Source organism: Ambystoma mexicanum, chromosome 1q (genome assembly GCF_040938575.1).
Source record: "Ambystoma mexicanum isolate Mex_15411 chromosome 1q, UKY_AmexF1_1, whole genome shotgun sequence".
NCBI classification, from domain to species: Eukaryota; Metazoa; Chordata; class Amphibia; order Caudata; family Ambystomatidae; genus Ambystoma; species Ambystoma mexicanum.
The window spans coordinates 1,183,731,665-1,183,756,431 of record NC_090922.1 but is presented as its reverse complement, the minus strand read 5'-3'; positions in this window follow the sequence as shown (position 1 = coordinate 1,183,756,431).

The following is a 24,767-nucleotide window of genomic DNA, read 5'->3' as shown; positions in this document are numbered from 1 at the left end:
CTAATGGACGGTTGTGACATGCCACTGTGTGCTGGTAGGTGCCTTTGGCATGGGTGTGGGGCACAGGCAACACCATCACTTGTGCCGGGTTGGCACTGTACATTTGTATGGTGCTCGCTTTTCTTGTGTCTGTGGCGCAATATGGTGGTGACAGTGTCACAGTCTAGGTGGTCTGGGGTCTCTATTTGGTAGGACTTCTCCTAGAGTGGCCGGACATGCTGCGTGTGCATGGGGGCTGCTGTGGTGGTAACGGAGGCTGCACTGGTGCTGCATGCAGGGCCTGTCTCCCCCTCCTTCTACCCCTGTGTCTCCTCAGTGGGGGGGCGTGGTGTTGTTGCAGGGGTTTGTGTGGTTGTGGCCTTGCTTGTTCGATTGGTGTCATCTTGGTGTGGGAGGGGTGTGGTGTGTGGGTGTGTTCCTTTTCTGCTGTGGCAGACTCCTGGCCTCCATCTGTGTTGCATGTGTCCACCTGTGGCGTGGCTCTGGGTCCCACTGCTCAGGGTTCTTTACTCCGTCTCTGAGATGCCTGTACGTACTCCATGCCGGTAAGGTACTTTACGGCCTTGAGGAGGCCGTAATTTACGTGTGCTCCTTACTTGTGATCAGCTCCGGTTTACACCATGCCATTCATTTCTGCATGGTGGGGCGCGCGCGCGACCCAAGACCGATAATTACGGCATTGTAGTTTACGGTGCCGTAATTAACGGTCTGAGGGGTCGGAATGGCATGGAGCGGAAAACCATGCCGGTAATTCATTACCGGCATGGTTTGTACCTTACCTCCATGCTCGGAATGACCCCCAAAGCCTTTTTCGTAATTTGGTGTGCCCAAAACTGGTGCTGAGCACAACGCAGCCTTAAGCAAATCAAAAGCATTCTGGCAATCCATGTTCTACGGTAAAGGCAAAGAAATGTTCTTCTTTGTCAGTGCAACATAGGTTTTTTCAACAACGAAAAATTTGGGATACACTGTCTACAATATGAGGCCATGCCTATTAAAGCTCTGACCTCTTTCTGTATATTTGGAACAGATATATCAGAGATTCTTTGTATCCGTTCAGGTGTCAGTCTTCGTCCTTCCGTCGACAGGAGATAGCCCAAATAGGCGACCTCCTGTCGACAATACTGAAACTTCTTCAATGAAGCCTCATGCCCATGTTTTGCTAAATGAATTAGCAGCAACACGGTGCCCCCTCTTTGTAGGCATCTTTAGGATCAGCAGCTAGAAGTAGATCATCAACATATTGCAACAACGTGCAAGTGGAAGGCAACTGGAGCATATCAAGCTGCTCTTTCAAAGCTCTACTATAGATACTTGGACTCACAGTGTACCCTTGCGGCACACGAGTAAATGTGAAGGAGCGTGCCCCTAGGGTGAACACGAACACATATCTGCTATCAACATGCACAGGGATACTAAAGAAAGCGTTCTTCAAATCCATGACACTAAAATGTTTAGCTGTGGCTGGAATCATTGTCAGAATTGTGGTGACATCTGGTACAATCGGAAACTGTGGAGCAACAACCTTATTAATTGCACACAAATAAATAATAAAAACGAAAAGGAATCGCATTATCCCCTTTCTTATAGACTGGTAAAATCAGACTATTACACACACTCCCCGCAATTTCTCCAATTACACCTTGGTGTACGAGAAATAATACTTTTCAAAGCCTGTTCACCTTCGACCGAAATTTTATATCGCGGAATACGCAGCAATTTAACACCTGGTTTCAACACAATTTTAACTGGCTCAACCTGTAAAATTCCAACGTCATCATCATTAACTGCCCATAAACATGTTGGAACTTTATTCAACTGAGTTGGTAAAGGCATAGACAAAAATTGTAGAATGGAAGTTTGTTGGGGCGAAATCGTTAAGTACACTCCATCTGGAAAACAGTAAATCACAGCATTCAATTTCTTTAATAAATGTAATCCCAACAAACTGTCACCACAATTTGTCATCAAAAGAAAGGGACAAGAATCAGTAAATGGTCCCAGTGAAATTGGTACCGTCCGAGAGACCGGACAAGCCACTAGTGTACCAGAGAACCCTGCAGAAATGCTGTTCTGCCCTGACAGTGGAATATCTGGAACCCGTGAATGATCAATAGAATACTTCTGTGCACCTGTATCTACCAAGAAGAGATGCTCTCTATTCCCCACCTTCATTTAAACGTAGGCCCCTTTCTGATCAATGGGAATAGGTATTGGTTCCAGACCCTGCTTCGGGCTGTGCGAACGGAACAGTATATAGTCAGATGAAAAATCCTCAGAAAAATAGACATTCAAAGGATTATCAAAAATATTCCCACTACTGACACTATGGTGCCGATTATCTTGTGATGGTGTCTGTTGGTTCTGTGCAAACTGACTTCTACCAGGAACCCCTATCCTAGGACGGCCTCTGGATCATCTACCCATGGCACCATACATACTATTTGATCTCTACTGTAGGATTGGGAATTGTGCTCATCAATGACCCTCCTGTCTACAATATGCACACTGGTTTATGTGTACGGGACCCATTTTTGCGCCACCTTGTGGTGAAAACTGGCCTATGAACTGTGTATTCCCATCTCTGGCTCCTCTAGCTATTTGCTGCAATAACACTCTAGTCGTCAGGTCTCCCCTCTCTCCCTTCTTCTTTTCTACCTTCTCCTTCTCTGTATTAATCCTATTTCATAATACTCAGGCATGTGTAACACTTCAGATTGAGATTTCGCTTGCCCCGCACTCTCAGAAGTCATGATCTGTGATTGGATTTCAGGCAACAATCCACGCACAAACATATCAACAGATAGCCTCTTTCCTGGCTCTGTACTTAAATCTTGACCACTAAAATCCAAAAATAATTGCTCAAACCTGACTTCCCCTTCATGCAAGCCATAAGCTTATCCCATATCATTCTTTTTTCAGGAACCAGAGTATATCATCTGTGGCGGCTTTTCACCGGCATTCCTTTCCCCATCTGCTCGTACTAAGGCATCCCATGTATCACCCATCCCTGCCTGATCATCTACAGTTATAATCTGCTTCCATAAATCAGCAGGAAGGATCACGGTAAACAACAAATCTATATTACCTAGCGTGAAAACTGACGAATGCAAGACAGATTCAAAATACTGTTGGATTCTTTCTAATATCTGGAAATGATTGTCTAATGGTATTCACTTCCTGTCTAGAAAATGGGACATGAACAAACTGTGAGACATAGTGTGCTTCAATAGTAGTGGCAGGTGTTCCTGCCGCAGCTTTAGCTGGAATCTCTACTTTAGGAACAAATGTGGGAGGTACCTCCCTCATCGGCAATTATAAAGTAGGCAAATCTGAACGTCTATTAAGCAACAAGGCCAAATCAAGTGACAAAGTATTCAAAGCAGTATCGGGCAAAAATGCAATTTTATAAATAACCATCAAATCTGTGAGACAACATTCTTTTCTCTTCATAAATTCATCTTTTCGATAAACAACCATCACCTGTAACACTTTCCTTTTCATTGTCAGAGCATAATGACTAAACGTGTCATGCACTACAATGGGAGAAATTGAAACATTCGAAATCCATCTAAGTGCATCTCTTGTGCAAATGTGCATTTATTCACTCATTGGTTTCAATGGAGGAAGAAATCGCTTCTGCACATATGAAGCCTGCCGTCCATTTACATCCATCTCATCTTCCTGTAATCGATCGAGCTCCATTTTAAACTCAAATACCTTCTCTACATGCTCATATACTTTTGCTGCAGTATCCCTTGAGCAGGCAAGGACATTCAATTCCCGCAACCCCTGTGGGACATTCATGTCCGTCAAATCACTCTATGGGCCTCATTACACGGACGGCGGTGGACCAAGGTGCTATTAGCTATTAGCACCTTGGTCCATGCCGGTAAAATACCGGCACCGCCTTGGAGGAAAGGGGAATTACCGCCCTATTCCAAGGTTGGTGGGGCGGTAATTCCCCCTTCCCCCATTGCCCTTCCCCATTCCCATTTTTGCTCCATAGGGCATAATGGGAATGGGGAAGGTGCTAATTACGGCACCGCAAATTGTGGTACCGTAATTAGCTCCCTGGTCCCTTTGCTTGTTGGTTTTTAACGCCTGCAAAAAGCAGGCGTTAAAGTCTCCAACCCGCAAAGGGACCTCGTAGTAAGGCGGTAAGGGTTAACGGTCACCGGTACCCTTACCGGTGACCGTTAACCCTTACCGCCTTCCGTGTAATAAGGCCCTATATATCAACTAAATACGTTCCCATCCGTTCTATCAAAATATTCTGTTCAGGAATACCCCCTTGATCAGAAATCTCAACTAAAACAGATGATTTATCACCCTCTTTTATGTACTGCTCAGCCCATCTATACAATTCCCTCTTTCTGTCTTTAGGTACCGTGCTACGAGTCACTACACTTGGATCAGCTTCCGCCCCTTCAACCACTACAGGTGGAGCAGAACCACCTGACAAAGAGAGTTCATACAAAGTAATACAACTGGTGGTGCTAACAGAATTATGGGGACGGCAACTGTTGGCACGGTTGGAGGTGAAGGAGGGGGGAACAACAACGGGAGGAAGAGGAACAACAATGAGAAGAGGAGGAACAACAACGGGAGGAGGCACATAAGGAGGTGGTGCATTTGAAACGCTCATTCAATAATGTATTAATTAACTCATCTGATCTTTGAAAATTCTGAGAGGGATATATCTTTTGCACAACTAGTTGGAAAGCCCTGTCTTACCTCTAATGGATTCTGACTGTTTCTGTTGATCATGCAACAATTCTTTCTCAGCATTCATCATGTGTCTATGTGCATGCTTTTCTCTACTTTTGAGTTGCTGCATAGCTTCCTTCCTCCAATCTCTAACTGCATCAAATGCTGCAGGTCTAGCCTTTTTTCTCAACAATACAGATTCTAAATGCTCTAGGCGGGCAATTTCAAAACTACCATAAAATGGCTACTGAAATTCGAAAACATGTCTGGTCTGTCTGTGCCAAATTTCATTAAATATGATAGCTCCCAGGCCATACTTACAATACATTAAATACGCCAGTGACCCTTCGGGTGGCGCTGGTTGGCCTTGTTTCAAGGATTGTCTTTTCCTGTGGAATAAAACCCTGTAACAGGATGACAATTTCCCAGGCATAGTTAAATCGCGATGTTACCTGCCTACATTTGTTTCTGTAGAGACAACACTTGCAACAAATATCAGGATTCTAAAAATCTGGATACGACTCACCTGATTTCAAATCAATCAAAGGGTTTGATCGGACATCAAATCATCGTGGCTGGCGTTTTCGCAAAACAGGCCTTGATACGGGGACCCTCGTCATGATGCCCACTAAACACTTCTCGCGGCCCAAGGGTTCAAGCGTGCAGTACTGCGGAGGAATCGCGTGCCACTTTGCAGGGCGCCCATCACTCTCCAATCGCGGTCCGATAGCCTCGCCTTCGTCTAGTGATGTGACATCAATCTTGAGGGGCCCTACTCTGGCGGCATCTGAAAGATTAAAGAATATCGAGGCTTAATACCACATAATAGAAATACGCCAGTCACAAATCCAAAGGTACCATGTACATTTATTAACAGGCAGCTGTCTGGCTCTCAACACCACGCTATGTGTGCAAGCAGACACTGTGAGATGAGAGAGTCCTGGACATTTCAAAAACACAAGTATTTATACAAGTTTTCCACATTCCCAGACACATCTTCCAGCCCCTCTTTGTGTAATACATTTACCTAGGGTTCATAGCCTTTCCATATAACTAATTAATGTCAAAACATCTTTGAATAGTTTGTTGTTTTCCATCAAACACTTCATATGTTTTCCAAATATAGGACACAAAGGTAACATTGCTTATTTTGCTCGCTTATATTGGTCTATCATTTGTTCTTGAGTTTAAAGTCAGCTTAGTTTCAAGGAGCGAAACAAAGATTTCTGCAGAAAAGCATGCGCAACTATTTGTTATTTTACTTTGCTGTTTGAACGGGGAAGGCACTATTGGAACAGATGGTATCTAAATTAGTGATAAGTACGGCTTTTGTTTAACCCCAAGGTTTCTCAGTGTAGGACAAACAATCCACTTTAGCAGCTTCAACATTCTTATCTACGTTGACATCATGGAAACAATACAAAGTTCATTTTGCTCTGCTGGAGCCAAAAACACTATTCTAAACATGGGACAGAAAGCAAGAGGCGATGAAAATGGCGGTTAACTCAAAATGGCGGTGTAGTCAGCCTGTATTCAGGTTCATTGAATGCAATTTATAGTGCGATGATAATGTGCTTAGGACAATCGTTTACTATCAGGCTGTATTTATGCAAAATATTATTTTACACACTCCCACCCTCTCCTTTGCTAAAACCTCACAGTCACTGAGATTGGTGACCAGAACCCTTATGTGTCCACCTGGGCCCTGGCCTCCCACCCCCAATCGCCTTCAGCCTCCGCCCACACCCAGCACTTGCCTCGGTGCCCATTGGCCTGTGATATCACAGGCCTGCACTTATTTATTGCCAGTTGACCACTCTTACCAAGTGATCTTTGCCAGCCACTTAACAGTTGCCTGGCAATGTACTCCCTAGCACTTCCCTCAGTATTACTCTAAGCACTTACCAATCCCCATTCCTCTCTCTCTCTGAACTTTCACGTTCTGAATGCTTATAACGCCTGGTATGACCGCCTCTCTCCTTCATTGTTACATTTGCCTCTCATTCCCATGTTACCTCCCTGTTGCCCTGCGGGTGCTTTGAAACACAATTTACTTGATGTATAATCACCTTACAAATGCACAATAAATACAATTGTTGTGTATAAAATGACTGCACAACCACTGCCTCCTTAAATTCAATAGTATCTTACAAATCAGCAAGAGGTGCAATAGATTCTCAACGTCCCCACAGCCACAGGAGCAGTACCTATTGTTAAAATGGCCGAACATATGGTCCCTTAATGGTAAAATGTTGAGTCTGACCATTGCCACAATGCGCCTTTGGTAAGGTGATCCTATTTTACTTATTAAGGTATCTACAGAGGCTGATCTAGGTGCGGCACCTAAATATCTCAATGAGCTCAGCTTCATGATACCGCTCATGACTTGGTCTAATTCTAACTGCTTGGCTTTCTTTTATAACTGTTGCTTGTTTATGGCACCCGTCTTGAGCTGCATAAAATCTATGCCCCACTTCTTGCATAAAGCAGCACTATTCTTGAACCAAGGGTAATTGACCTGGGGGCATTTCAACTCCATTTCCTCCATAGCATTCCTAACAATTGGATTAGCTGAGGACAAAGAAGATAGACTGATAATAGGAATACTGATACTAGGAATACCCACGTCCAGTTGTAGAGTCCCCCCTGGGACACCCAGTGCCAGACCTAGTAACTTCCTCTAAAGGATGTGTATAATACTACCACCACATTTATGGTAAAACCTCAATAGGCTGCCCAAGCCAGTTCATAGTCTTTTTTCCACCGAGTCAAAATGCAAAGTCCAGGGGCAGTCACCTGGAAAAACAGTGCCCAAATAACAATAAGTGCTCACCACTTCAATCTTTAAATTGTTAATTCAACAAGTAGATTTGGGGTTGTTGCTACTGAATACCACTAGGATAAGTTTAGGGTCAAAATATTTTGCTCAAAGTAGCTAGCTGCATAACTTAGGCTATGTCCTAATCCCTTTGTAGTAAGGTCAAGTAGGTTGGCATTATCGGCATATAAAAGAGTAGAATTACCGACTGGAGATATTATGCCTTACTGTCGAGAGTAAGGCATAAAATCCAAAACAAAAATAATATAGAGCAAACGGGCCATTGGGCAACCCTGCCTCACCCCTTTGTTTAGTGCAATATCCATGGGCAACCAATAGCCAGCCTGTCTAACAACAGAGGTCCTCTGAGTATAAACAAATAATCAACTGCAAAGGAGCAGTAGGCAAGTCCAATTTATAGAGTTTGCTCCACAGCAGGGCCCAGTCAAAAGGGGGTAAATCACCTTCGTTAGATCTAGAAACCCTGCATAGACTCCACCCCGCCTTAATAAGACATACATTACAACAATGATTTTAAGCACAAAAATAAGATTGGTAGTTGTAAAACCTTTTCTGAAACCTCCTTGATAGGAAGTAAGAATGTCATTATTCGCCGCCCACTCAGCTCGCCTGACTGCCAAACAACTGGCAAAGATCTTGGAAACACTTTCAACCAGAGATATAGTTCGGTAGAAATGGGGATTGGCAGGCAAGCACTTCTTATAACTAGGTATAATGATACTTTTGCTCCAGGTGGATGGAAGAACAAAAGTGCATGCAATCACGTTAAATAGTTCCACCAAAATAGGTGCCCAACAGCCAGGGTACCATTTGTAAATATCCAACCTTATACCGTCCGAGCTGGGGGCTTTACCAAACCTACTAATGTTGATTGCATAACCTCATGAAGTGAGAAGGTAACGCTTTGTTAGGAAGACCTAGTTTCCAAGCGTAAAAGAAGAACGCTGCATCAACATTAAACAGAATATCCTTATAATGAGAGACCCACTAAATTGTTGAGATTAGACTACCATCCAGTTGATCGCTATTAAGGAACCCTCGAGCGACAATGCTCCAGAATCCTGTCTCCCTGTTTTCCCTAATCATCTTATCCAAAAGGTCCCACTGTGTCTCTATTAAATCCTTTTTCTTTCCCTTTAAATGTTTTTTGTACATTTGTTTTAAATTATACAAACTACTTGCAGTCATACTTTTATTCTTTGATGCCACACATAGGTTGAATGTAGCCCTACGACAATCCCCATCGCACCCGGCTGTGTCTTTACATTAATTTACCCTCCGGCCCAGGGTGGTAGCCCCGATGATACTAACTAGCGATAAGACAGGTAATTCCCTGTAAGCTAAAGTTGTTTCCCCTGGATCATCTAGCCGAGCCTGGGCAAGGAAACCTTGCCTACCAGGCTCTGCCGCTGCCAGGACGACAGCCTGTTTATTCCTTGACAATTTTAACACACAAAAAGCTTTAGAGAGCTGTTCAGGATCAACAAGTCTATTAGGAGTTCATGATTCCAAAATCCACTAGAAGCTAATGGGTTGTGATCACTTTCTGGGTGCTCATGGATCACGCACCTTCCGGTAAGAACATGGGAAATCTTTGAGCACACTTTAATCAAGCCTTACCATCAAACTTTGCACTTAAAGTGTCTGCCAATGTTTGTTCAAAGCACTCTTCTGAGAGTTAATTACTTAATTTGACCTGTAAACATACTAATGGTTTAATAAAAATGTCTTACCAGGTCTGCCTTCAGCCACTTGATTTATAAACACTATGGGCCTCATTACGAGGTATGCCGGTAGCCATGCCGCTATTGGCGGCATGGCTGCCGGCAAAACCGCATCCGTGTCCGTGTCCTCGGAATGAGGACTTACCGGACCATTCCGAGTTCGGATGGCCCGGTAATTCCTCACTCGAGGACACAGACACGGTTCATCCCCATTCCCATTTCAGCCCCAATAGGGCTGAATGGGAGAGGGAGTAAACAACGGGCCATTACAAGATGGCCCGTTGTTTGCTCCCTCTTCCCCTCGCGGGACCCGGTATGCACGCCTGGTTTTCCCAGGCGTGCTTAACGTGTCCCGCTAGGGGACCTCGTAATGTGGCGGAATGGGTTGAACGGCACCGCAGCCTTTTACGGCGCTGTTTAACCCCTTCCGCCAGGGTCGTAATGAGGCCCCATGTGTGTACTTCACTGAAGTCCTGTTAAAAACAAGCATTGGAAAAGAAACTGAAGGCCTGTTTCAAACAAGCAATGGTAAAGAACACATGTTGGCTTGTGCGTAGGCCTTAAGCTTTTACATGCACTGCTATTAGATGCCCAGGTATTCTCACCATTTTGCACCAGCGACCAACAATGTGTAGTTAATACCATGATGGCTGTGTCTGGCAAGTGCCTTTCCCATGCCTATACAAAATCCCAAACTGTTGGCATTGTCAGCGCTTGTTTAATCAGGCATTGCCTGAAATTGTTGCATGATAATCTGGATGATGCTGGCTGTGTCCTGTTGTGAAAGCCGATTTGCTGACTCATTGATAACTGCCACATATTATCAATCCGGCCATAATGCTTTCAGTAGCTTTCTTGCTGAGCCTTTTGCCTTTATAAACCATATATGTATTGTGTTTTTAGCCACACTTCTTTCTGCAAATAAAGTCTGCTTTTGGCACAAGGTTGGTTACACGTGGCTGTTGATGCAATGACTCCCTTTTATCTTGTTGTTTCACTTTATGTTACTGTAGGGTAAGGTCCAAAATCAATATAATGAAAAGTAATTGAATGAGCCAATAAAAACTGCACAGGAGCAAGAAAATTGAAGGTTTAACATTGTTTCAGAATACTTTCGAGTTCATCTTCGTTGATTGGTCAGCTTCTGGTTGCTCTATAGGTGATTCTTTACAATGTCTTGGCCTATTGGCCTATCCTATCCCTCGTGACCGTTCTAGTGACTACCTCCTGCAAATGTTCTCATGGTGCGCCCATCTTGTTTCACATGGATTTTAATTGGACAGTAGATGTCTTAAAATGTTTCATATACAACTTGACTTATGATTGGTGTAGCCCCTCTGGTTATCCTAGGGTGGGCTCCTTCGGTCATTGGGGACCAATAGATTTGTGAGGTTTTGAAAATGTGTGGCAACAAAAAATTATTCTTTGCCTCCTTTCCCATGAGAGTTAAAGGGTTGGCACTGACTTCCCGTTTTGGCTCCTGTGACTGCTGAACCGGCAGTAAATGTTGCGACTACTTGTTGGAAACATGATTCTCTTCTATTGCCTTTCTCATGCTGTGCTTGCATGACTTCATGCAGCATGCTTCTTGACCTCTTGCTCTGAGACCATGTGCACAACTAAATTGGGTGTTCATTGAATGGGTGGGTGTTCAAAGTTTGTAAATCTAAATATAGGTGTACTTCAATAAATGTCAGGAAGGCATAATGTCTTATGTTCTTTCATTGCTTAGTGCATTCCTTGGTTTCCACAATCTTAATTAACTACTTTTGTATGTTCTTGTTAAGAAATGTTTATGTCACCTAATGTTTTTGCTTAGCTCCTCTGTGAATAGTTTCCTACAGGGGGCAGTGTGCATCTCCGTCTGAGTGACTTTGTCCTGTGCATGTCCCTGCACATCGCTTCGTTCCCACCGAACTGTGGCTTTGTATTTGTTAGTTTCTAAAAACATGGGCAGAAACTTTGTTAGTTATATGTTTCATGTGTTAGATGTGTGGGACTTTGCTGCACCGTTCCATCGGTAACCAATCCCTGAACGCCATTTTACAGCTTACCCTCACAGGGTCTGCTCATAGTTGCAACATCTGATTAAGCCATGCTTACTTGTTCTGTGCCCGAGAAAGAATTTCTCCACATAAACCTGACAAATTGCAGCGCAACTTTACACCATTTTCGAGGCTGCTAACCTTTGCAGCGTGTTTCCCCTGTATGAGCTGAAAATGAATGTATTTTACTATGTGTAATAATCCATGAGATTTTGAGGTCTACTAAACTCTAACTGGCCTATGAGATACTTCTATTTTGATGCTTCACACTTGAAGGATATGAAATATATTTATGTTGTGTCCTGTCTCTGCTACCACTTGCTGCATCAAATAAATGCTCATTCTGTTACCGAAAATGCTCCCTACCCCTTGGGGCCTACTGTCTTGCATGTGTTTGTGTTTGTACTGCATTGATTCTTAATGTGTACTTGTTGGCTGGATGTGTCTGCTATCTTTCTACATAGCTGAACTTTAAGGCCCTTATTCAGAGAGCATTTTTACAATGGGGTTTTGCCATTATAAATGGAACACTCTTCCGTCCACTATTAGGATTGAGCCTTCATTCAATTCATTCAAACTGAAAACCAAATCTTGGCTTTTTGCTCAAATTTAATGTAGCCTTCTGCCTGTAGCAATCACCTTGAGTGATTTGGCTCCTCTAAACTCTGTCTCACTTAAATTGTGTTCCTATGATAACTGACTACTGTGATCACCTATGTACTATACTGTAAATTTACATTCTGTTTATTTTGTATATGTTGTTTAATCTTTGTAAATATGCCTACTAAGTCTTCGGGCCCGGATGCCTCTGGGCCTGGCGCGCGCTACAAATAAAATAAATACAAATAATACAAATACAAATAAAGCGCTTCCATGAATTAGGCCCTAAGTGTATATGTATGTGTCTTGCTGTCTACTGTTTATCCCTCAGTAAAGGGATATGGTGGGAATGTCAGTGTATCGGACCTGCTGTCTGGACCTCTGGATTTCGGTGTGGCTTCAGACCCGTGCTCTGCAGGTTTCCTTAGTTTATATTTTCTCTCACTCATGGTACGTTGGATGTTCATGCCAAAATAACCTAACAGGCCAATGCCATTTGGGGGAGTTGCCTTTTGCATTGTGAAATGCACAGAGGGAAACACATCCTTTTGCATGTATGTAATGGAAAGTTGTCTTGTATAGCACCCGTTTGCCAATAATGTTTGCCTCGCTGCGCATGGCTCTAGCAGGCAGGGTGTGTTAGTCAGGAAGTGGGAAGCAGGTGCAGAAACATGTGGTATTGATGGATGCAGGTCAGAAGTACCTGTTACCTTGCGCTGATATAAAAATCTCTATGTTGTGTATGGTTGGTACAGGCCGGGGCAGGTTAGTTGTAGGGGCAGGATCCAGGTTGTGGAAGGCATGCTTGTTGATAGATTATGAATAGGGTTTGAGTGTGTTAAATACACTAGACATGGTAGGTCATCTGAAGGGGTGTCAGAAGTGTAAGTTTGCAAGATTATAATAGTGGGGAGTTAGTAGAGGGATGAGAGGGGTGGGATGAGAGGGGTGGGTGGAGAGGGGGATCGAACATATGCCTTTGTCGCCTCCTGCCTCATGGTTTCTAGATGTCCCTGAGATTCAGGTGCGGACCAGGGTCACGCAGCAGAGGATCCATAAATCAAAGTGAACGCCCCACTATCTTTAATTTCTTTGAAAGTGGTTGGATGAAGAGCCAAGTCTTGAGCTTTTTTCCTGAAAGGCAGGTGGTTCACTTCTAAACAGAGATATTTGGGTGGGGTGTTCCAGAATTGTATGGTCAGAACCTAAAAAGGGGATGTTGTTTTTGTTTCTTACTGAAGATAGGCACTAGTATTAGAGTACATTGCTGAAAGTAAGTATTCTGGAGGGAGTGTAGTTTTGAAACTTCTGATATGATGAGGGACACCTTGCATCATATAAATGATGGGCAATGCACAAGGTTTTGAAATGAACCCTTTTTTTGAAGTGCAGCCAATGGAGACTACATAATGCTGGTGTGATATGTTCGAAACGCGTCATTCTGAGAAGTAGTCTTGCTGCTGCATTTTGAACTCTTTAACATTTCCTCATTAGGTAATCTAGGAATCCCAGATAGAGGATTATGTACAAATGGTCCCATCTATACAAATAGTAAAGTGTAAATGTGGGAGCCATTAACAATGGATTCGTATGGAACCCATCTGCTTTGACCAGTGGGTAAATTTAGGCAGGTTCTATAGGAATCCATTGCATTGCTGCAAGCATGAACATCACATGCTTGTGGAAATGCAGCCACATTTGTCAGCTACAGCTGCAAAAGCATGTGGACATGTTAACTCTTGTCTGTTTTCCAACTCTGCCTGACAAACTTAACACAAATCAAGTGGAACAATAACAATAGTGGTGACAGATTCACAATACTTTTACACCCATCTTCACTGATCCGGGGGAACTTGATAATAACTCCCAGTTGTGTTCAAGGCTTGTTTACTACGCAGAATATAGGCATTTTGGGCATGAGAAAATGCAGGTTGTATCCAAAAATGAAGCTGCATTTAACAAATCTGTGATTGGACTTTTTATACATAAGGCGGTTAATCAATGTTTAAGAAAATGTCTTGTCCACACAAAACTGAATTGTTGAGTAAAGAAATAATACTGATGCCATACCAGTGCCCTCCTGCTTTTAAGCCCTCTTACAGTATAGTGCTAAACACTGTGATGACCGGTGGACAGGACCTCTGATGGCACTCAAGCCCAAGCCATTTCAGCCTTGAGCGTAGTGATAGCTTCTGAGAGGTCTTAGGGCTGTTGGCGCCATTTTCCACCGGCAAATGTCCATGGTGCCACTTTTTAGGGAAATCAGATGTGTGCCTAGTACATGTGCACACATGCCCTAAATCCGTAAAGCTGTCCAACTCCAGGCCTCGTGAGCCAGAAACATGTAGGGTTTTCAGGATGCCCCTAATTAATATTCCTGAGGGCAGGAAGTATAGCTCAGGGGCAATGAGTTTGTCTTGGAAGTAAGACAATGCAGAACAAATCAGATTTGAATCCTGGTCCCGCGCTTAGAGACTTGTTTCCGGTATTAAGCACATTATGAAACATTAATTAATTAAAGAGATACGTTTGCATACAATGATTCTAAATCTATGCACATTGTTGCTCATCAATATTAATGAAAGATATCCTGAAAGCCCCTCAGGATTGTGGCCCTCAAGGTCTGGAGTTGGACAACTATATTTCACATATTTTATTTTCCTTTTAGTTGGGGACTCATCACTCGCCACAGCGTTTGACTGGGCGTTGCACACCCTCATGCTCTGTATTTTTTTGTAATAGGAGTTTATTTCTAATATTTTATGCTTTATGCTTTCACTATTGAGGAGCATTTTATTTACCTCCTTGTAACAGCACCCGCTGTAGGAGGGTGCCTGGCCTCCAGGCAAACCGATGCTACGCTCGGAAATTGCCTTTGCAATTTCTTTCTTTCTGCCTCCCACGCAATACATTGTGTAGTCTTTCTTCCCTCCTCACTGTTGCAGAGGGCGGATTGGCTGCTAGTACTTTCACTATTTACGGCTTACCTAGACAGTGCAGCGGTCATGCGCAGCGCATGCATTCTCAGCACGCCGAGGTTGCACCAAAGTTAAGCCCGTCTGTGCCTGTCCGGGACTCGGATGAGCTCGGGGGCTCCTTTTGACTATCCCATGATTGTCACTATTCCTGTTGGGAACTTTTTGGAGCTGGCATCTGCTATAACGGTATTTCTCCCTGGTTTTGCTATTGTGTCTCCTCCTATGAGGTTAACTCAGGCTGTGTCTGCATCCTCTTTAAATGTCAAGCTACTTAATTCACGTTCGCTGGTAGCACATGTCAGTTACATTTATGATTTACTTTGTAATGATGGTCCTGATCTGCTTTGCTTAACTGGGACATGGCTGCCTGATTCTTCGGCCCCCATGTTCTCACAGTTGCTGCCGGATGGTTATATCATTATTCATATGGATAGAGTCGCTTCCCATCCGGGTGGTGGGGTTGCTATTATCTTCAAATCAGCTCTTAAAGTTAATGTAGTGCCTTTTGTTCACACCTTGGGCATGGACTCACTATTGGTTAGTTTGGTTCTGTCGGCGTCTCAGTCGGTTCATTTTCATCTTGTTTATCGTCCTCCTGGATCATTCTCACTTTTTCTATCCCCCTTTTTGGAACTTGTCGCCTTACTCCAATTGAAATACATGAATCTATTTGTCTTGGGCAACTTTAACATTCAGCTTAACTTACCTGTAACCTCTAATCTTGGTCAATTTCTAGAACGTATTTTAGACCTTGGTATGAATCAACATTTGGCCAAATCCACTCATCGGCTTGGTGTAATTCTGGACTTAATCCTTACAGCCATTCCGGGAATAGTAGTTGTTCTGTTACCCCACTTGTTTGGACAGATCATCATTTGATCTCTTTTTCTAGGCCCCTTATGACCCGGTTGTTGACCCTTGTTAAGTGGACTATTCTTTGGAGGAATTGGCTTAATCTATTTGCTGACTTTGCTTCTGCTGTCATAAAAAATGTCCCTAATGATAGGCCTAATGATTTTTCTATTGTGTCTTTAGCAATGTTGAATGCTGTTGATCAATTTATACCTCTTACACTTACTAGTGTCCGTTGCTGACCTTCTCAACCTTGGTTCTCTGCCGAATTTAAAGCAGCCAAACTTGGTGTTGGCCAAGCTGAGCATAAATGGTGTTCTTCTTAAAGCCCTTCTGACACAGCCCTACTTGTTTCTCTATCTAGGAAGTATCACCTGGCGATTAAAATAGCCAAGCAGTCTTTTTTCACACATAGCATTCAATCTGCCCTTAACCAGTCTAAGGAGCTCTTCTCTGTTGTTAAATATTTTTCATCCACGGCTTGCTTTCTCCCCACTACTCTGCCATCTCAGTGTCAGTGCGATGCGCTAGCTGATTTTTTTCATTCTAAAATCACTAGCATACGTGAAAATATTGCATCTTCTCACCTTGTTATTGATGCAAGGGCTGTCGACATTGTCCCAACTGTGTCCACCGGCTGGGTGTCCTTCCCGGCATTTACGGATGAGGACATTTGGTCTGCCATCTCTCGTCTCAAATTGACAGCTTCGTTCGACCCAGTCCCTCTACCTATTTCAAAGGATATTTTGCCTTTGATTATTCCACTGGTGACACAGGCGGTCAATGTGTCCTGTAGACTAGGATCTATTGCTATTGAACTTATACAGGCCACTGTGGTTCCCCTCTTAAAGAAACCGTCCCTGGATGCTTCTGTTCTTTCTAATTTCTTTACTTCCCTTCTTTACGAAACTTCTTGAGGCCTTAATGACCCCTTTCTGTCTTCTTACTTGGAGTCCTTTCTAATGCTTGATCCTTTTTAGTCTGGGTTTCGTCCTGGCAGGGGTACTGAGAGTGTTTTAGTATCAGTGATGGGTGATTTGGCCAGGCGTGTTGATGACGGCGGGGCCTCTGATTCAGCTTGATCTTTCAGCAGCTTTTGATACTGCTGACCAACCCTCTCCTCCTCTCTTGCCTGGCTGCCATCGGAATCGCTGGTCACATACTGGCCTGGTTCACCTCGTTCTTGACCGGCCATGGCCAGTCTGTATCTCTGCCCCCTTTTCTTTCTCCTTCTTACTCTCTTTCTTGTGCGGTCCCCCAGGGCTCTGCCTTGTCCCCGATGTTATTTAACATCTATGTCTGTTCCCTGGTGGCCCTTATCCGCTCCCATGGCTTTGGGTGTTACGCTTATTCGGACAACATGCAAATCTTGGTCCTCTTAGATCTTTACCAGGACGAGGTGTCATCTCGCTTGTGCGACTGCCTATCAACTGTGGGTGATTGGATGGCCACCAGTTGGCTCAAGCTTAACAGTGATAAGACGGAGGTCCTGGTAGTAGGGACGTCCTCTTCATCGGCTTCCTGGTCCTCTTCTTTTTGGTCTTCCTCACTTGGTGTATTTCCTACTCCAGTGACGGTGGGGAAGAACTTAGGGGTCTACCTGTCTGCCTCATTGTCTATGGCTTCGCAGGTGAGCATGGTATGTCAGTCTGGATACTTCCTGTTTCGGGTTCTCCGCAAGATTTTGCCTTTTCATCCTCTTTCGCTTCGCCCTTTAGTGGTGGCTGCTCTTGTCGGCTTGATTATTGCAACGCTTTGTATTTAGCTCCGCAGGTCGGTTTTATATATCAGCTGCAATTATTACAAAATCTGGCTGCTCAGGTTGCTACGGCAACCCCATATGGGTCTCACATAAGCCCAGTTTTGCGTTGCCTACATTGGCTTCCAGTACAACAGTTTATAGCTTTTAAATCCCTGTTTGGTTCATCGAGCTTATTATCAGGTTGGGCCTGAATTTATTTGGGATACATTCCAGCTTTACATTCCTTCCCAGACTCTCTGCTCTGGTGGCAACTGCCTGGTTGTAGTTCCCAGGTTTCACCTCCTGAGAGTCGGTGGCCGTGCTTTTTCTTTAGCGGCCGGTAAGCTTTGGAATAGTCTTCCGCTTAAACTTAGACTGACTGAAAATCATTTGACCTTCCTTCATCTACTCAAAACAACTATTTTTTGCTAAACTATTGTGCCTATGGTTCTGTTGTGTTTTTCCTCGCGCCAAGATGACTTTGGGTGAACGTGCACTTAAGAAATTCTCTGAACATAACATAACAAATAAATCTACACGGATGGACACCCTATAAAATAGTAAAGGGAGTAGCTTCCTTTAATATTATCGTTGATGGGCTGGGAGTGTGAGGGACTGCTGCTAAGAGGCTGCAGCAGTGAAAGGCAGGCTAGCTTGGGGGGGGGGCTTGTGGAATGGGACATGGGCAGGTGATGCACATTTACAGTGGAGGAAATAGGTGGGGTGAGTTGGAGAAATATGCAGACTGGAGGGCTCTTGCCAGAATAAAAAAATGGCAGAACTGGGAGAGGCACTGATGGACAGGAGAGAATGATGATGGCTACTGGCTGATTTTGCTCATATTTCTGGCTACTTGATTAGCTGGCGTCTTTTTGTGCAAAAGTTATCAACCTCAAAAGGATTGACGTGGGGGTTGAAATCAAGTGTTTGGACAGATGGCTTAAAACATCCTGCTTTCTTACAGTCACTTTACCTTTTGTCTTTCCAGTCTCTGCATTCTGGTCTCTTTACCATCTAAATAGGTTTGTCAATATTATCACAAGACTAATCAGTCTCGCCAACAAAGAAGATTGCACCTGCTCCATGTTCAGGCTGAGCATTATTTCATTTAAAGGCATTGCCCTCAGGCATGTTTTACATGCATGTGTTTTTGGCAACTAGAGTGGTCCGAGTTACCATTTGTGGTGTATACCAACCTCGTCCCACCAAGGCTTCACCCGGGCAGGCTGAAAAGTGTTTTGTTTTAGCAAATAATATTCATCTCTGAAATCACCAATGATGTTATGTGTGCAATCATGATTGTGCTGTGCGTGAGAGGCAATGCTATTGTAGTACTTGTAGTATTCACGGCACTGGAGAAGCAGGTAAGATGCTGCAGAATGATTTGTATAAAAGTAGTAATCTTTATTAGATGTTACAGGGTAAGCTTAGATGAATGAGACAAGAGCTAGGTAAAACACATCCAGTCAGTAAGCTCTCCCATCCTGAAGATCCGAACTGTAGGATTCAGAACCTTGACGACACAGAAGATTCTGGATGACATAATAACATTCTACAATCTGCACAGTGGGCACCCAGTGCAGACAACCAGTCCAGATATTCTACCACAGTGCAATGGATAGCACACGTTGACACCAACACTGTGACAAGGCTCTTTTTTGATCACGGTAGCTCTATTTTCTCCTGTTCATTTAGTTTGCCATCTTTACCACAGCTGTGTTTGGTTGCAGGTTTAAATATAGATAAGCATAAATGGGACAACCTGAAATAAGATTGCTAAAAGTCAACCATGTTAAAGGTCATGATGGCAATACTTTAAGGAAACATTATGCTTTAATGATCAACAGGGTAAGGGCAAACGCAGGGTGCTATGGACACATGTTTTTAAAAGAACATGTAAACTGAGAAGAAAAGGGAAAAATGGTAGTTAGGGAGTGAGAATGTCATGTATGGTAGTATGGGGGCTCCCAGTAATGAAAAGAGCAAAAATGTGATTAGTATATTAAAACATGTTTTAATTTCATATGGATAGGTTTTTGGCAGTCTATCTCAAGACTAAAAGAATAGAAAACATAGGAAGACTGTAGGTAGGTATACATTAATCAGCCTCATTTCAGGTCAGCTCACTTTTGCATGTTGACCTTTGTAAATGTAACAGCGTCTTGTATTGTTTCACTGCAGAATAAAAATAGTGCTGCCTAAAAGACCTTTAGGGCCTGATTCACAGAAGCCTATCATAATGGCGCAATCTCATAGGAACACGTTCTGTGAATTAGGCCCTTAGGCTTTCCATTGACTCCACTCTGTCTGCATACATTTTACCTGAAATGGAGCACAGATATTTATATGATGCGAAATAAATGATGAGACTAGGTTCCATACAGGGCCAGTCTTACACCAGATTGCACCCCAGCCGGGAAGCATCATTGGGGCCCATCCACTGCAAAATTACAACAACAAAAATGGTTGTTTTCACTCTCCGGGGAGGTTTAATCACACAGCTCGTTTAAGGTGACTTGTCAATGCCCCAGGCATGCAGAGCATGCAGTGTCCCCATGGAGACTGCACCGAGGTTGGGTTTGATGTACTGACTCCGCCACTTCTGCTGCTTCTAACCACCTCAGCAATGAATGCTAAACCTTCAGCAGCCACGCACTTGCATGCCTGGCTGCACGCTGTCTTTGTCTGAAGAGCGTTTGAAGTGGGTCGTCTCTCGGCTTGGTGAACTCGCTCACCAGATTTCTGTCATCCATTTGTGCGAGGAGGAAAAAATTGCTATTCACTTTTTGTGTTTTACTTGTTAATTTAAAAGGGACACACACGCACAAGTCACTGTGTATGGCTCACTGGGTCTTTTATGGTGTTGAGTAATGTCAGTCTCTCCCTTCAAACGGAATTACAAAGGTGATTCTTGCTCCCTAGAATTCTCGTTCTTCTGCAGTATGTGCTATTCCAAAGCACCTTCAATACTATAGAGACTTCAGGACGTGGATTATTTGCTAGCACTGATGCTGTGCCTCTCTGCTTTAGTCTTAACTCCAAAATGGGCTTTGGTTTACTGGCGCTTTATGCAATCCTTTTCCACAAAGTACCATGTTCATTCCTGACAACCATGCACACAACATTAATACATGATTAGTTAGAACAGTGTTTCTGGCCCAGAATCTCACATATACATATAAATATTATTAAAGGGTGACCCCTCTATTTCGCACATATTCAACTTTCACCAGTGCTTGCATATTTGCTATGCATGTAATTCCATATCAGAGAAAAGAAAAAAACTGTGTTTATTGACAACAAAAAACAATACCACATCTTGGCTTATCAAAAGGGTATCATGTGTCATGTTCATGTGATGTATCATGTTCGTGTGATGTATCATGTTCATGTGATGTATCATGTTCGTGTGATGCCTTCACTTGCAGTCCACGTTATTGCTGAGTAAGCAGTCTATAACAAACCATGAACATTGTAGTTCTCCTCGCAGGACAATTATCCTCATTCCTCATTCACTATGTTAAATCTCTTGATTGAGCTAAGAAGTATGATCTGTACATTCACACGATTGCTCTCATTTCAAACATGCAAATACGCATAGTCTGGTGGGATGCATAGTATTGGGTCACTTCAATCAAGTACAATGGACTAAATTAAAACTAAAATAAAAACCAAGGTCTTAACTGGAATAGGGATTCCCAGGTGACATGGAGTCATCTGGTAACGTTATCATCTATTTTAAGTCCAATATACTGAGACATTAATGAATGTCACTTCTGTGCAAATATTACTGATGTCTATGTTATTTAGACAGGAAGTGCTGCTAATTGGTAGAAATTTGATATTTCCAAGATCGTCACAACAGAGTGGTGGGAAACTCTACACGAGAATGTTTTGGTGGCTGGGCAGTCACATAATAGAGTCTTTTAGATCAGCAGAATAGCAGTGGCAAATACATGAACTAGGTGTAGTAGGACAATAAGCTGGGGTGCCACTGACATGGCATGACTAAAACAAACAGAGAGCAAGTGTATACCATTTACAAAAAAATACATGAATATCCATAATCAGTATGTACATATCAAGGTAAAATGTACAGAGAGCAATGTTGTCACTAAGGAGTATTTATTTCTATATACCGGATTATGCAGCAACATAACTAAATGGGTTTCTGATTTGAAAACTATTTAGTAACACTTTTGGCTGATTGACATTTCCTGATTCGGATTATAACAACACTATACATAAAACTACAAGTTGAAAAAAAGTATAATCTGCCCATTTTACCTGCTTCGAGCAACTATACAAATATTATCAATATTAGTTAAAAAGAGCAAAGACATAATCATTGTGGACATGTCCACGTGCCCATCTCCGATTTTTACCAAGGCCATTCCTTTAAAAACTTAATACCAGGGTAGAGGTAATATATTGTTCACTCATTCCACGCAGCCCCTTTATGCAATATGGTAACATGTCCCCAAACAAAGTTGGGGGTACTTTCATAGTACAAGTTTCCACTGAGTTCTCAATGTATTGGCTAGAAAAGCAGTAGTCATTTTGGTGATATTCATCTCAAAATCTCCCAAAAGAAATGTCCTTGCTGTATATTAACTTTCTAGCAAACCTTCTCCCCTTAGCAGGGCACCGATTTTTTGGGTGTGTAAGCAATTGTACCATGGGTAGGTAATAAAGATGGATGGAGAATTTCACCCCCTCCTCCCCATCCAACAAGGTACATGACACGGAAGAAGGCCAGGAGATACCGTGAATGCCCATACTATTTCGGACCAATTCCCATTGCTCCAATGATCGATAAGAATGTCATGAGGTTCCAGCTCTACAGACCAGGTGCGGTGCAAATCTTCCCCAGAGTGGATGAGGACCCTCAGGCTTCGAGCAAAGAGACCTCAATTGACAGTATTGACTAAAGCACCAAGAATCCATGTTGCTGACGTCATTCGAGACACCATGGGCCTCATTATAACCTTCGCGGAACGGGTTAACGGGCTCCGCTAATTGAGGCGGACCCATTAAACCCGTTCTGCGAAATTTCGAGGTCTCCTCATGGGTCCCGGTAAGGACGCCTGGTAAAACCAGGCATCCTTACCGGGTCCCGCGAGGGGACCAGGGAGCTAACAACGGGCCGGTTGTAATCGGCCCGTTGTTAGCTCCCTCTCCCATTCCCATTGAGCCCTATAGGGGCTCAATGGGAATGGGGAAGGTCGGGCCCGGGTTCCCTGAGGGAGTAATTACCGGGCCCTCCGAAATCGGAATGGCCCAGTAATTCCCTATTCAGGGAACCCGGTAAAGGAGCCCGGTTTGGTGGCAGCCATGGAGCTAATAGCTAATAGCTCCATGGCTGCCGCCAAACTCGTAATGAGGCCCCATGACTTAGCTGCGTTAGACAGGAAGTACACATGCCATCCGCACATCGGGACACAAACACACACTCGAATACATGAAGAACATGAGCGTACAGTTCTATAGTTAGTGGACAGATACATATACATATTGTCATTGCTTTTATTATTTTGTCATTAGCTTAACGCATCAACGCAGAAACCGCAAAAAGCAAGAGATCCTGAATAAAGTTTGCAGATGCCTGTATGCAAATAACGTTATGGAGCTGCAGGATCACCTATGGGACCTGACAGAGCCAAGTGTGACTAACATATGGAGAATATAGAATATTATGGACACTGTAGGACCCACATAATGGTTTAGGAAAATTACAGCAAGCCACAAGTCTCATCAAGAGCGGGGCTGAGGTGAATTCAGGCTAGACGAGAGCAAATGTGTGAGACAAGACTCACTGCCAAGGCCACCAGATACGGATGACATTCCGTTCCCTGAACGACAGTAACACCAGCTGCAGTAAATGTGAATAATGCTTCATAATTCAGAGCTGCATAGCTCCAAATAGTGGTCTCCGAACACGTGACCCGGCTGACTCAGACAATGGACAGCAGCTAGAGCTGGGAAAGGGTTCTGATCTCACGCCACCAGAGAGAAGCTTGCAACAAAGATGTCACAATGCCAAAACAAGTGTTGCATGAGACGAACAGGCCCTCTCCTAGTCTAAGGTGGTGCACACAAGTTACATTGCAGACACATAGAGCCTCATTACACGGTAGGCGGTAAGGGTTTACCGGTACCAGTATTTTACCGGTACCGGTAAACCCTTACCGCCTTACTACGAGGTCCCTTTGCGGGTTGGAGAATTTAACGCCTGCTTTTTGCAGGCGTTAAAAACCAACCCGCAAAGGGACCAGGGAGCTAATAACGGTACCGCAATTTGCGGTGCCGTAATTAGCACCTTCCCCATTCCCATTATGCCCTATGGGGCAAAATGGGAATGGGGAAGCGCAATTGGGGAAGGGGGAATTACCGCCCCACCAACCTTGGAATAGGGACGTAATTCCCCTTTCCACCAAGGCAGTGCCGGTATTTTACCGGCATGGACCAAGGTACTAATAGCACCTTGGTCCACCGCCGTCCGTGTAATGAGGCCCATAGTCGTTCTTATTACCTTGAGAAGGTATACCAAGAGCTGAGAACCTTTGTGGATCCCAGGGCTGGGGAGGTCAGCTCTAGCCAATCACAGTTCAGGCTCCTAGGGGTGGGTAGCAATGGGCTAGAACCAATGGTAAGACCCTCACACTGCAACTTTGTTACAGATATTGTTTTGTGGATGGACCAGGTCAGCCACCTGACATGTGAGTGCCAGTAGAGTACTACGTAGAGTGTCCACTATAGGTGCACTATTTCTCAGTACCCAATCCCAGATGGCGATAGGTTTTCTGGAGAGGGGCCCAGGTTGTGACGTCACTATGATGTGATTTTAGGACAAAACTGGCCTGCGGGCCAGGAGACGTTGCGTGGTCCTTGGATTTCTTCTATCCTTGTACTGATCCCTGTTGGTTTTGCTGCAATAAACCACAGTTTGAACTTGCTCTATGTTCCTTTTTGGGGGAAGGTATTGGGCCTTCCAAGAGTCTGCAAACTCCTAGTGGCCCTTGGACCTACCTTGGGGTTTTCCGAACAGTAAGAAGAAGGTGTTTTGTACACAGACTCTTTCTTCAGCATGATTCTATTTTTAGTTTGGGCTATTAGGTGTAAGTGCCACCTATAAGACAAATCTATTGCTATACCTAATGCATTAGAGTACAGATAGGGTGAAATGGCATTTGCAGAGGGACACAAAGCTTCAAAGTGCTGTTTGGTTCGACTGCCCATGGCCATGCTAATCCTGAGGGCCATTCCCACCCAGTTCTT